Source organism: Petaurus breviceps, unplaced genomic scaffold, assembly GCF_028583685.1.
Source record: "Petaurus breviceps papuanus isolate PSGF00001 unplaced genomic scaffold, PetGlider_PUasm1.0 80, whole genome shotgun sequence".
Lineage (NCBI taxonomy): Eukaryota > Metazoa > Chordata > Mammalia > Diprotodontia > Petauridae > Petaurus > Petaurus breviceps.
In genome coordinates, this window is record NW_027186540.1 from 720,147 (window position 1) to 735,188 (window position 15,042).

The 15,042-nt window shown below is 38.4% G+C and overlaps 1 pseudogene; it reads left to right on the forward strand.

Moving 5' to 3' along the window:
- Positions 1-14,188: 14,188 nt before the first annotated feature.
- On the forward strand, positions 14,189-14,833 carry LOC138175962 (large ribosomal subunit protein eL14-like; annotated as a pseudogene).
- Positions 14,834-15,042: the final 209 nt, after the last annotated feature.

The following is a 15,042-nucleotide window of genomic DNA, read 5'->3' on the forward strand; positions in this document are numbered from 1 at the left end:
CAAGGAGATTAAATTAGTTGATACTTTAAAAAATTAATTCAAACTATTCACTGGATAAATGAGTACCAAAGTTGAAGCTTAAATACTTGGACAAAATAATGAGAAGACAGGACTTATTTGGAAAAGACCCTGATGTTGTGAAATACTGAAGCTAAATGGAAAAGAAAGGCAAGGGTAGAGGATGAGATGGATAGAAAATATAATGGACACAATGAAAATGAACTTGGACAGATTTTAAGAGATGATGGAGGCTAGAAGGACTTGTGTGCCATGGTCAATGGGATCACTAAGAGCCAGACATAACAAAATGACTGAACAACAACAACAATAAATAGTGATTTAGAGATTTTTTTCAAGTGCTTATTGACAACTTTGATTTCTTCTTCTTAGTACTGCTTGTTAATATGTTTTGACCATTTATCAATTGGACAATGGCTTATATTTTTAAGTGGTTCATTCCTTTATATATTTGAGAAATGATGCTTTTATCAAAAAAACTTGCTTTATTTTTACAGTTTTTTATTTTCCTTCTAATTTTGGCTGCATTACTTTTCTTTGTGCAGCAACTTTCTAATTTCATGGATTCAAAATTCTTCATTTTACTTCTTATTATCTTCTTTATCTCTTGTTTGGTCATATACTCTTCACTTATCCATAGATCTGACAGGTACATTTTTCCATGCTCCCATAATTTACTTAGAATATCAACCTAAATCATTAAAAATTCGATTTCTGAATTTTCCATTTTGACCTTATCTTAAAATGGAGTTTGAGATGTTTGCCTCTGCCCAGTTTCTCCCAGACTGTTTTCTAGTTTTCTTAGAAATTTTTGTCAAATGGTGAGTTTTTACTACAAAGGCCTGGATCTACAGATATATCAAGCACTAGAATACTATGGTCCTTTACTACTGTGTGCTATACATCTAATCTAGTCTACTGATTAACTACCATAATTTAAAATATTAACAAATTGTTTTCATGATTATCCCTTCTGTAATAAAGATTGAAATCCATCCTTCCCTTTAATCCCATAACAGTCCCTTTGGACCCCTTAATAAGTTTTTTTTTTTTTTTTATCATCAGATTAGTTAATTTATACCCACACCCTCTATCTATGTATATCCCATTTAAAGGTCACAATAATAATATAAATTTCAGTATTGATAGTTATCAGCTTCTCATATAGGAATGTAAACTGTTTGCTCTTATTGTATCACAAGTTATGTGCATGTGTGGGTGAGTGTGTGTGTGTGTGTGCATGTGTGTATATGTGAGTGTGTGTTTTCCTTGCTTACCTTCTTGTGTCTTTCCTGAGTCTCATAATTGGAGATCAAATTTTCCATTGAGCTCTGGCTTTTTCATCAGGAAAGTCTGGAAGTCCCTTATTTAATTAAATGACCATCTCCTTGCCTGAAAGGTTATACTCAGTTTTGCTGGGTAGTTAATCCTTGGTTGCAGTCCTAGCTCTTTTGTCTTATGAAATATCAAATTCCAATCCCTCTGATCTTTTAAGGAAGTTGCTAGGTCCTGTGTAATCCTGACTGTGGTTCCACTATATTTGAATTATTTCTTTTTGGTTGCTTGCAATATTTTCCCCTTAATCTTGTAATACTGGAATTTGGTTACTTCTATTTCTTGGAGGAAATCGGTTCTTTCAGGAGGAAACTAGTGAATTCTTTCAATAACTATTTTACCTACTGATTCTAGGATTTCAAGACAGTTTTCTTTGATAATCTCTTGGAGGATGTTGTCCAGTCTGCTTTTTTCATCCTGTCTTTCCAGTAGACCAGTAGTTCTTAAGTTATCTCCCCTGGATCTGTTTTCCAGGTCACTTGTTTTTCCAGTGAGATATTTTACACTTTCTTCTAATTTTTCAATCTTTGTGTTTTGTTTGATTGACTCTTGGTGCATCATAGAGTCCTGAGCTTCAATTTGACTGATTCTAATTTTTACTGAATTATTTTCTTCAGTTAGTTCTTGAAGGTCCTTTTTTAGGGAGGCATTTTCTCCAATTAATTCACAAATTTTACTTTTTAAGGATTTGTTTTCTTCAGTGAAACTTTTTTTCCAATTTGGTCACTGTGGATTTAAATTTATCTTTTACCTCCCTAATTTGGCTTTTAAAATCTTTCTTGAGCTCCTCCAAAAGTGCTTTTTGGGCTTGAGAACAGTTCATATTTCTATCTGTCGTCTCAGGTGTGGACACAGAATCCATGGTGTCTCCTGAAAGTGATTCTTCTTATTCAGAATAATTGAACTATATTGTCTTTGGTCTTGCCTTTGCAACTTGCTTCTGGCCACTGTAATTGCCTATTTCCTGTCCTTTAAAGTGTATGTCTGCTCCTGGGGTACAGAGGGCTCTGGCCCAAGCTTCTCAGGCTGGGAGCCATGTGACTGCTTGCTGGCTTTGTGTGCTGTAACTGCTGGGTGTCTATATTGAGGCCAAGGTCAGGACTCTCAGTGTTTCAGCTGAGTTACCCTGAGTCTCACAGAGTAATCTGTCTGGGACGGGTGGTCTGGCCACTTCAGATTTCTGCCTCTATGCCCCTGGGCTACAGTTCAGACAGGCTTTTGCTGGTCAAGTGAGGTGGGTCTTATTGTGAGCCCTCCTGCTCTTCTCTTCAGACTTCTTACTGCCTCAGTTACACCCTTTCTCAGTGACTCCCAAGCCTGAGGCTATTTCTGCTATTCTAGGATTTTACCCTGGGTGGGAGTTGACTTTGCCATCCTGGCCCCTGGAAAATCAGGCAGGTGATTTTTAAACTTCCATGCTGGAGCTTTCTCTTACCCAGCTCTGATGGATCCTCCTGTCCTGTGGTGAGACAGGCCCTGTGCTGTCTCTTACCCAGCTCCAGTGGATCCTCCTGTCTCTTGGTGAGAAGCTGGTGAAACAGCTGCAAATCGCCCATGGGGTGGGTGAGTCTGTTGGCTGGGCTCCTTCTCACTCCGCTGTAGTCCACTCTCCAGTCTGTGGTTGGCAATCCCTGTGTACTCTGCACTCTCCCTGACCCGACCCACGTGGGTACTTTTCTGGGCTGGATTCTACCAAGCTCCATCTCGCAGTGGATCCTGACCCTCCAAAATCCATTCAGATTCACTTTTTAAAGTTTAGTGACGGGATTCACAGAGGAGCTTAAAATGTTACTGCTTCCCTTCTGCCATCTTGGCTCCACCCCTTTGGAGATAATCTCTTATTTTCTCATTTTTTCCATAGTTTTCTCTGACTTTATATTCTGAGATTTTTGTCCAATTGAACGTTTATCATGTACTTTCTGACTTCAGAAGGCTGGGCTAATTGAGATAATACAGGGTTTAGATTAGACATGATCTCTTCACATATCGGCCAACATTTCCTTAATTCCCAGTTCATAGATAACTTGAAATAAAAAAAAAAATTATGAAATAAAAGTACCTACTTTTTGTAGTGCCTTCACAAAATTTGTTTCATTAACATAAGCTGTTTTTATTGTCTGTGTCTATCATGATTAGGTGTAATATACTTTCATGGTGAGGCCTGACAGTTTCTCTAGGGCTGTTTCAAATTCTAAATATTCCCTAATGTTCACTTCATAATTCTTTTCTGCCAGTATTAATTGGCATAAATTTTAGGCCACGGGCAATCAAACAGCTCTGTCTATGATGTATTTTATCACCTTTGATGCATCAGTCTCTACACAAATATGAGCAATTGGGGTATTGTAACAACAGGATTTTCATGGTTGTCTTCTTCAAGATCCTGGATGACCTGTTAGCACAATCACATAGCCAAAGCAGTTGAGTAGAGGGAGCAGGAAGACAGGAGCTGCAGCCAATAGCCATAATGAGGGCACAAGACTCTCTAGATCTCTGAGCCTGCCTGAAGGCAAGAGATAAAAGTAGAAAGTGGTAGAACCTATGAGCTGGTATTAGTTAAAGACTATCCTCACTGAACAGCAGTTGTGGAGCTATTTGCCTTAGATGGGGAATAAAAGATACATTGCTAGGACAATTACAGAGGCAAACTGATTGATCTTTGGGGACAAGAAGACAACAGCTCTGGCCAGCAGCCTTGATACTATCTTCACTGCCCCTCTGAAACTGCCTGTAAATAGGAAATAAAAACAGGAAGTGCCAAATCCTCTGCCTTGGTGTTTGCTATATGCTGCCATCTTATACTATGGCCACAGAATTAGGTATCTGGGTAGAAAATCAGGTACCACCCTTTATATGGTAGAACAATGATGGCTTTCAAGATCAGTTTTTCCTTTGGTGGTTTTTTTTTTGTATATTATTTCTTCCCCTGTTTAGTGTGTAACCTCAGAGGAGTACTTTGTGTAGGCTCTGCTGAGAGCTATCCCATATCCTAGACAAACAAAACACTAAATCAGGATTTGGGAAATGGTGTTTCTATCATAAGGTCATCAACACTTCTTTATCCCTTCTCTGCCTTTTTAGATGCTAGTGTCACATGTTAAAGGTCTCTAAACCTCTTGTTTATTAACCAAATTAAACCAAATCCTCTTCTTTTTAAGTCAGACAAGAAGCTCCATAGTCTATAAGTAATTTAGACTAATTTGACTCTAGAATTTTACACACCCAGAAAGTGCTAGAAGGTTTGGGTTAGGCCTACATAGTTTTTAGCCTATCTGACTATAGGATTGTATCAGCAATGCCGTATTCACAATGCCTATGGAGATTACAAATATGCTGATATAATTATTCATCACAAAATACATCATGCTTGCCATATGGGGGAATAAGCTGGAAAATTTATTAAGATACCAAAAGACTGAGTCCCAAAACCAGAAGGTGAAAGCGATCAGAGTAGTTATGACATTGGCACAGGTAGATAAAGTAGAAAGCACCCACATTTTCAAGCCTTTAAAACAGAACAGGCTACCTCAGGCAAAGGTCCTCCTCTCCCCACTCACAGCAACCACCCAGCGTCCGGGAAGCGCTCCCAGCAGCTCCGGCCCCTGGCAGTCCTCAGCAGGAGTCCTTAGCAGAAATTCTGGCAAACTCAAAAAGGGCTTCGCGCTGCCGCTGCCTCTGCTGCTGCTGCCACCGTTGCCATCACTGCCAGCCACCACAGGAACTCCAGCTTGGCTTCCGCTTCCTCTTTCTCCTCCCTTCCTGCTACGTCAGCAAGTCCAACGGGGCATGGAAGATCTTTAAATCCCATAACCATTACAAAGATGAACACTAAAAGTGTCCCTTGAGTTTAATAGAAGTCATATTTTTTTTCCATCTTGCAATACAAACTTGTAATAGAACAATGGCATTCACATTTATCACACTTGAGAGATATAGTCTTGTTCATGGTAGGAAATAATAAGGTTTATCACCAAAGTAGTTAACAGTACATTAGTCCATGAGATCTACAAAAACCAAATACTCAGGCATTAAGCATCCTGAATGGTATGATCTGTTATGTAAACACTGACATCTTGTATAATAAGCCATTTATTCCTCCCAAACTGAATTCTAATATAATTGTAGTATCCACATTTTACTAAGTTGATGTGAATCAAAGATCCCTGGATCCTATTTAGGATACCTGAAATCAAGGACAGCAGATAACTTTTGGTTACCATTATAGGTGACTGTTGTCCATGTAAGTTATGTATATGACCATAAAGGTTTGTCTAAATTTGGTTCATGGAAAGTCTTTGAAAAGTTATTTCTGAAATCTCTCCAGGAGTGACTTTGATTTCTGCTTAAAGGATTTCAAGAGAAGGATCGAAGAGCACTGCTGTTTTGTTCTCTGAGAAAAGATATTAGACTATAATTTAATCTCTCTTATCATCCTTCCTAAATATTGCTAATCTATGGAAAAAACATTTTTTATTAAGTTTAAACTGCTTTTTTGGTCCCTCTCTCTTAAAGAAAAAGGAGTATCCCAAATTTATACCCACACGATTAGTCCCTTCTCACCAAATTCTAGCTACATAAAGGACGTCCTATCACAATTAATAAATAGGACATAAACTCAATTATCCAAGCAGATAGCAAACAAAAATCAAAGAAGTTATATAAGGAAGTGATATAGAATATATCAGAATTTTTTTAAAAAATAATATAACAGACAGAATAAAATACACATAGAGTGAATGAGTGATCCCATGGTATGAGATATTTTAGTCAATTAAATGTGTAATATCAGCCAAGGAGAATTTCTCCAAATTATTCAGGAAAGCAATTTGGAAATTGGAAACACCTTGAAGCAAAGCATCTTTTACATGGCTATCTTTTATAGAATCTATTTTCCATTTTTATGGATTTCTCCTTGAAAAGTGTCTGATACTACAAATGTCTGCTCTCAAAGCAGGAAGGAAGAATTATGTCTACCCCTCCCCCCCAAGCTATCAAAACAATTCTGTTGTTTGTATAGGAACAAAGCATTGAATCATCATTGTCTAACCTATGAAGAGACTCATGCAAATGTTAAAAGGATTATACTATTATTTCATTAAACTCCTAGTAACTGATAGAAGGACAGAGTTCTCACCACTTACAGGACAGAAAAAACACACATTGATGACACTGAAGTCTCAAATTCCACTTAAACATTCAATTGAATAAGTACATTAAAACTTTCATATCTCTTTTAACTATTTAATCAGTTTTCTAGAATCTATTACCTCCCTCTGCACTATTTCACTTGGTATTTTTATCAGTTCCAATATCATCTCTATGTTGAAAATTCTCAGATGAACTTAATCAACCTTAATCTCACTATTGACTTCTAGTTTTGCATTTTGACCTGCCTACTAGATGTATCAAACTGAATATTCTTTATACATCTGTGATAGTAATGGAATATAAAGATTCCCCTGTATTGGCTTGGTTTTCAAATTGATTGTGTTAAAACCCAGAGCTTGTTAATCCCACCTGTGTGATGGACTTGTTGATGTGAAAAGAAAGTCCTGAACTGGGAGGAGCTGGTGAAGTAGATTTGGAGAGACAAGAGAGAGAGAGAGAGGCAGAAGAATTTTTGGAAGCAGCAATTTTGTGGAGGCAGAGAGAGACTGAGAGGATTGCTGAGGGCCACTTTGAATTGCCCTGGACTTTTGAGACCTGCCCCCGGAGCTGCCAAGGACTGAGGAGACATGGCTGTTTTGCTGGTACTTTGTCTGTCTGTTTTGATGTTGTTTTGCCAGATTTGTCCACTGGTGAAAGACAGTCCTGTTATTGAAGAAGTCCTGGAACCTGGCTGTTGGCTAAGAGCTCCTGAGACTGTCCTGCAGACAGAGAGTGAATGCTGTCCACTGGTGAAGGACAGTGCTGTTGTTGCAGGGGTCTGGGAACCTTTCTGTTGGTTCAGAGCTACTGAGACTGTCCTGCAGACAGAGAGTGAATGCTGTCCCCTGGTGAAGGACAGTGCTGTTGTTGCAGGGGTCTAGGAACCTTTCTGTTGGTTCAGAAGCCCTGAAGAAGGATTTTCTTGTTGTATGTTTACAGAAATCCTGGGAGAGAGTTTTGCTAATGTTTTCAGGGGTTCTAGGACTGTTCTGCAGACAGAGGATGAATTAATGAAGAGACTGGCAATGTATCTTGTGGCCTTGTCTCCCCAGGAACAAAGATTGCTGAGAACTTTCCTTGTGTCAAGATGAAGAAAAGACCTTCATTTGGGTATTAAGTGCTATGCTTAAACTTGATGTAACTCTGGGGTAGATTCAATTGTGATCCAGGGGTGGCAAACTTTTGACCTTTTTGTGCTCTGTGATTGAACAAATGAATGTACTTTACTTATGATTGGAAACTAATCTCCATTTGAAAAGAGGGGCTTTGTGATGGACTAAATGAAGGTACAGCCTAGGGTTGGAGTAGTATTTAGAACAGGAACTTTGTAATTTATTGAATGAATGTAAGGTCCTGGGGTGGGGTAGTACTTGGAGATTATTTAATCACACTTAGTAAATGCTGTATTTTGAATGATGTCATGTTTTGACCTTCTCTGTTCTTAAATTGTCACTGAATAAAATAGAGAGCACCTATGCTGGTATTTTGAACCTTGGGAAGTTGCCTTTCCTTGGCATTACATTACAACATTTTAAACTCTGTGTGTCCAAAACTGAATTCAGTATCTTTCCCTCAAAGTTACCCCTGGTTCCTAATTTTGCTCTTACTATTAAGGAAACCCAAAATATGACTAGTTAAACTTACTTAAATGTAAAGTCAATTTTATTGTCTTTTCATTTTCCAGAGGACTCTTGCGGTGAACAGCTTCAAGGTTCTGATTACATAGTATAGTGAACTTCCTACTTATGCAGAAGTAAATTAAAGCAAAACATTGACAGAAGCCAAAGAACAGCATTCACGAGGTTATACATAGCAACTTATCACTAAAGTGGCCACATAGTTTTCACCAAAGTGGCCACATAGTTTTAATCAAAAGATATCATTTAGTAAGTCCTTAGCTCAATCAATCATCCTTAAGATATAAGCCTCCTTGAGGGACACAAAGGACAAAGGTCAAAGTTCTCCACCTCTAGGTCACAGTAAATCATTATCTTCTCAGTCAACATTAAGTACCCAAGAAGAGGTCTTTTCATCTTGACTCTAGGCTGGCTCTCAGATTCCATTGTTCTTCCTCCATGGGTCCAGTTCCTGCCTGAATCTATACAACTTCACCTGGATTAAAAGGCAGGCAGCTCTCAGCTTCTTGTCCAGCTCCTCATTCAGTTCCTTGTCCAGTTCCCATTCCACACTAAAGTTCAGTGTCCAGTCCATCTCAAGTCCTTCACAGTTTCTGTTTCTGGGAAGACAAAGCTTGACAGGGCCAAAACAACATTCATGTACATTACCGGCGCCATCATCAATTCAGTATCTGCCTGTGAAATCAACAGAGACCCACAAACAAGGTATGAGCAGTAAACACAAATCATTGGCATAGAAATCAACACAGATCCACAAACAAGGTCTGAGAGGTCAACACAAATCATCAGTAAAGTCCCAGGATGTCCAAAATCCTCCTCCAGGACTTCTGTAAACAAACAACCAGAAAATCCTCTTTCAGGGCTTCCAGTAAGGTCCCAGGGCTTCTGTACAAAATAGCACAAGCAAACATCAACACAGACAGAACAGATAAACATAGAGTGCTGGGATACCACAAGTTTTCTCCTTCTCAACTCTGCCAGCACAAGAGTTCTCATCACAGTTCTTCTCAGTTCTGCCACCACAAGTTCTTTTCTCAGTTCTACTCTCTCCAAGCTTGGGTTTCTCATTATATATGGTCATTAGCTCCTCCCCTTCCTTTTGCTGCAACAGGAGTTCACAAGTTCTAGGGTTCACAAGTTGTGGGGTTCACAAGTTCTGTTTCTCAACAAAGACTTGATATAATCATGGGCAAGACTCAAAAGAAACTTGAACTGAAACAAGGTGTCAATTACTTGCCATTACATTAAATAACTGAATAGCTTGCCATTGCATTAATAAATATTTACATTTAATTATTTTGCTGCATAAAGTATCAACCATTTCTATTATTCTCCCTAAGCCCTCATTAGAAATTCTTTGGTCAAGTCATTCTAATTTACTTTTCTTCTTTTGCACGTGGTCAAAGTAATTATCCCTTTCTTCTGATTCTGCTTTTCTTAAAAAAACAAACAAAACAAAACAAGGTGGCAGTTAAGGTGGTGCAGTGAATAGAACACTGGCCCTAGGGTCAGGAGGATCTGAGTTCAAATCTACCCTCAGGCAACTGACACTTACTAACTGTATGAGCTAGGGCAAGTTAGTTAACCCCAATTGCCTTACACCTGTAATGGCAAGCAAAGTAGTACTTTGCTCATTGTTTCAGCTATTCAAGTGCCTTGAGCCTTGCTTTTGATGTAACAAATCTTTGTTAGAAACAGTAAACATTGTGCTTCCCTTAATAGGCCTGCTGGAGCCCATGGTGGGAGGAATTTGCCAAGAGTGGAACAGGAAGGGTGGAACAGGAGCAGAGTAAAGCTCAAGCAGGGCTGGGATGAAGCAGATGTCAGAGGGAGAATGCTTGTGATCTTGGCACTCTGTAGCACTCTGTCTGTTTGGGTCTGTCAGACAAAAGCATCCTGTCTGCTGTTTTAGATGGAAGTTCTGAAAGAGGCCTTTAACTGCTGTTACAGAAGTCCTGGGACTTTACTGTTAATTTGTGTTTGATTTCTCAGACTGAAGTCTTATCTGTTGATTTGTGTTACTTTGTCAGACAGAAAGTGAATTGAGATGATAGTGCCAGCAATGTGTGTAAATGTTGTTGTAGCTCTGTTAAACTTAATATGTGTAAATATTGTAGCTCTGTTAAGCTTTCTTCCTAGAAACAGAAACTATGAAGGATTTGGAGTGGAATAGTAAACTGAGGTATGAAACAGGACTGGAGAGCTGCCTACCTGTGTGTGAATCCAGGCAATATCTGGGAGCAGCCATCCCATGGACAAGGAACCCTGGGGTTTGGAAGTCAGCCTAGAGTTAAGATGAAAGAAGACTTTACTTGGATATTCTGTATTGACTGATGAAAGTGTACCTAGGAATGGGTGGTGTTTGATTTTTCTGCTATCCCTTAAAGGTGATTGGCTTAAGGATGATTAACCCTTAAGGATTATTGGAAGCCAGCCTCAAGTCAAGATGAAAGAGGACTTAATTTGGATACTCTGCATTGATTGAGGAGATTGTGACTTACTTAATGATAGGTTTTGTTTAAGACTATGTGACCAAAATTTTTTTTTTAATAAAAATACATTTAAAAAAAAAGGGCAGCTTGGTGGCACAGTGAATGGAGTAGTGGCACTGGAGTCAGAAGGACCTGAGTTCAAATCTGGCCTCAGACACTTAGCACCCTTACTAGCCATGTGACTTTGGGCAAGTCACTTAACCCTCATTGCCCTCCAAAAAACAACAACAACAAAAAGACTATGTGACCACTTTAGCAATAAGTTGTTATGTTATATTGTTGTGAGTGTTGTGTTTTAGTTTCTTGAATGTTTTTTTTTTAGTTTATTACTGAATGAATAGAGATTTTACTATACTATTGGATTAGATCCTTAAAGTTATTCATAGCAGCATTCCTCAGGAAAGCTGCTTATGATTGGCTTTGCAATCTCCCCCTCCAAAAAACTGCACAAAAGCCCATTGTTTATAAAAATATTCCATATATTTTGTATCCACTTTATATGTGCTCATATATATAGCCAATCTTCAATTTTTGTGGGGGTAGTATTGCTAGAAAATGGCATGTCAAAAACAAAGTGGTGATACATTGAACCTATGAGGAATAAGGGATTAGGTTCCCCCAACAACCTAAAATTGTAATCTCTTGCTGGAGATTGCTGAACATACACTTCTCTGCATACAATTCTTTGTAACAAAAATATTAATTCTGATAATTTACACTTTTCCTAACATAGCAACCATGAAATAATCCATCGAATACAGTAAACAAAATAAAATTAATATGCAAAACATTTTTCTCACTAATAATCTCATAGAGTTCTGAGAACTTTTGTGCTAACATCTCAATAAAAGCCCTCATTTTAGACAATATTCACTTTTCAAAACATATGAAATCTTTAGTACCATGAATGTTACACAGCAAATAAAATTCTTAAAACTGAAAACATTTTTAACCTGAATTTTGTCTTCTACTCTATCATATTTCAGTATGACAGAGTTGTACTGCATACTATAATGCTATAAGCCTCTCTCCTTTGGTCACCCTCAGAAAACCAAGAAAGAGATTTCTGGGACTTGGTTGCTGATGTCAGAAGATGTATCTTGTACAATATGCTGTCACTCAGGGACAAGGGACTTGCATGGCTCATTAGGGACATTTGCAAAATTTGAGTTTTAAAAACAAATGATGAATTCGTGGAACAAATAAGTGAGTTGCTTTATATAACAGTAATGTGAACAAGGCCAGTGAAGCCCCAGATACCAACCTCTCTACAGTCTCATTCACATTGCATCTCTCATTTTTTCTCTGCTACACATAGCCAATGCCTGCTTGCAAATAGAAAAGCAAAAATGAAGTTACTAATAAAATAACATGAATGTTTGAAGTCACACAAAAATTGACCATGTTGGGTTGGCTATATGATTCAGTGAATAGAGCACTGGTCCTGGAGTCAGTTGAACCTGAATTCAAATCCAGCCTCAGACACTGAAAATGTACTAGCCATGTTACCTTGGTTAAGTCACTTAATCCCAATTGCCTTGCCTTCCCCCCTCCAAAAACAGACAAAGTTAACTATGTAAATGTTGAGGATTAACAATAATTTTAATACAGTATTACATTACACGAATGTTCCTCAGATTGTTTAACCAATCCCTTATGGCTAGACAATTAGGTCATTTTCACATTTCAGAATTGTTGTTCTTATAGTAGTTGTTTTTCTAATTACATATAAGGCTATTATCAACATCTTTGAACAGACAGGTTTTTATTGTTTTGATAACTTTAGGGTATTTTAACAATATAATTATTCTGCCAATGAATATATCTATTTGAATCTTTTTCTGAATGCTGCCAGACAGTTCCCCCCAAAATGATTAAACATTTTAAAATTCTACTGTGGCTGAATAAATACACTTATTTTTCTGTAGTCCTAGTAGCATTGAATTAAGTTACTTTTATTTATTTTTGTCAGTTTGACAGGAGTGAAATGGAACCTCAAAGTTATTTTAATTCACATGTCTGATTACTAGAGAGCTTGAAGACTTTTTCAAACGATAATTAACAATTTGTTTTTCCTCTTGGAAATTGTCTGTTTATGTCCTTGTCCATTAATTCATCCTGGACTGAGAGCTACCACTGTGACTGCTGAACTCTTCCTCCTTTTTTAGATGTTAAGGTTTTTCTGTCACATTTAACAAAAATGTTTTCCCCCTCAATCTGTTGTTATTCTTTCCATTTTTGGTATTGCATAGATTTTTCTTTTCTTTATCTTTTAAAATTTTGTACAGCCCAGTTGACTTTATTTCTATGTCCCTTGCAGGGAAGGGATGCCTAACTACATATCTCCTATCTGTGTTGACAATCTATATCACATTACACCCAAAGGAGAGACTCCAATTAGCTCCATAACTTAGACGCTAGGGTGTTATATTAGTTTCCAAATCTGTAGGCTGTGGGTTACTCAACCCATCTCCCACATCCTTTCTGGGCTCTCAGCTATGATTCAGACCCCTCTTTGCATCCAGATGGTTGTTGATCTAAACTATCAAGCCTATTAATCCTGCTAAGCTCTGGGGAAAACAAAATCCTGTCAAATCAATATTGAAATTCTTCACTTAATCCTCACTCGGAATATCTCAATCAATACCACCTCTTTCCTACCCAGAACAGCCTTAAACCTTTAAAAATCTATTGATATGTATGATAGTAATAACATTAATTTAAAACTTCTTATCTGATGTGTTTCTAATGCTGAGACTGGAAAAAGCCACTTCCTATAAAAAGAACCAAAAATTAGCAGAAACAGCCTTAAAACATTAGTTGTTTCTAAATAGTGGTTTATCTCATTCACCTTAACTCTCAATCAAATGTGGCTGCTTTTGATTTATTGTTGATGTCTGCCATATTTGCTTGATCTGTCACCAAAGTAAGGACAAAAAAACTTCTCTCTGTACCTAGAATAGAATAGCATAAGATTACCGTGTCAATCATAGGGGTCAAGAGGGCTGTCAAGACATAACCAGGTAATGTTTGCTCATCTCTCATGTAGTCAATCAGTCAACAAGCATTTATTAAGCACTTACTTTGTGCAAGATAGGCAGTTAGGTAGCACAGTGGATAGAAGGCTGGGCCTGGAGTCAGGAAGACTCATCTTCCTGAGTTCAAATCTGACCTAAGATACTTCCTAGCTGTGTGACTCTGGGTAAGTCACTTAACCCTCTTTGTCTCAATTCATCACCTGTAAAATGAGCTGGAGAAGGAAATGACAAGCCACTCCAGTATCTTAGCCATGACAATCCCAAATGGGATCATGAAGAACTGGAAATGACTGAAATGACTGAACAACAACAATCCTTTGACGGGAAAACATTAGCAGTTAAAGCCTATATTCCTTGGAATTGCTCCCTTGGCCTTTGTATAAAGTGCAATAATAATGCTGATAGCTTACATTCATACCAATACAATAATTGTGAAGCTATAAATTGATCCAAAAATTCTCAAAAGCAAGCTGGAATTGCTTTGAAAGTAATTAAAACCTTCTCGTTTAGCACCGTCAACATGGTATTAAAGCACTAGGTGGAAATTGGCTGGGTGGCCTACATTTCCTTTGGGTCACATGCCTTCAACCTAGTAGGTATTGTGGAGGTTATTGATCAGAACAGGTCTTTGGTTGATGGCCCACACAGTGGTGTGAGGAGGCAGACCATGCCATTTAAATGTAAGCAACTTATAGACTTCATGCTCAAATTCTGACACAGTGTTCCTCACAAGTACATCCTGGTTGCTTGGGAGAGAGAAAAGATTAGCACAAAATGGAAAGCCACAAGATGGGCCAAGAAGACTGAAGCCAGAGAAGGGAAAGCTGAAATGACAGATTTTGACCATCACAAAGCCAGGAAGGCCAAGAAAGTGAGAAACAGAATTGTCAAGCGCTAAGTGAAGAAGCTTCAGAAGGCATCTACCCAGAAGGGGTCTCCCACTAAGGGAGCTGCCCAGAAGGCACTTGCTGAAAGGTCTCTACCAAGATTCCCTCGAAGAAATGCTGAGGTCCAGAAGGCAATACCCAGCCAGAAGGATCAGAAAGCCTCTGGCCAGAAGGCCTCAGCCAAGAAGGGACCCACTTAGAAGGAACCTACCCAGAAGGGACCCACCCAGAAAGCAGCTGCTCCAAAAGGCCAAAAAATAAGAGACTGCCAGAAATAAAGGTTTTGATACACAGACAGAGACACACACACAGACACAGACACACACACACACACACACCACTCACACACACAGAATAATTAAACACAGCTAAGTTACACATTGGATAGAGTCAGGTACCTGGAGTCAGGAAGATCTCAGTTCAGATCCAGTCTCAGATACCTACTAGCTATGTTACCCTGGAAAAGTCACTTGACATTTCTTTTTCT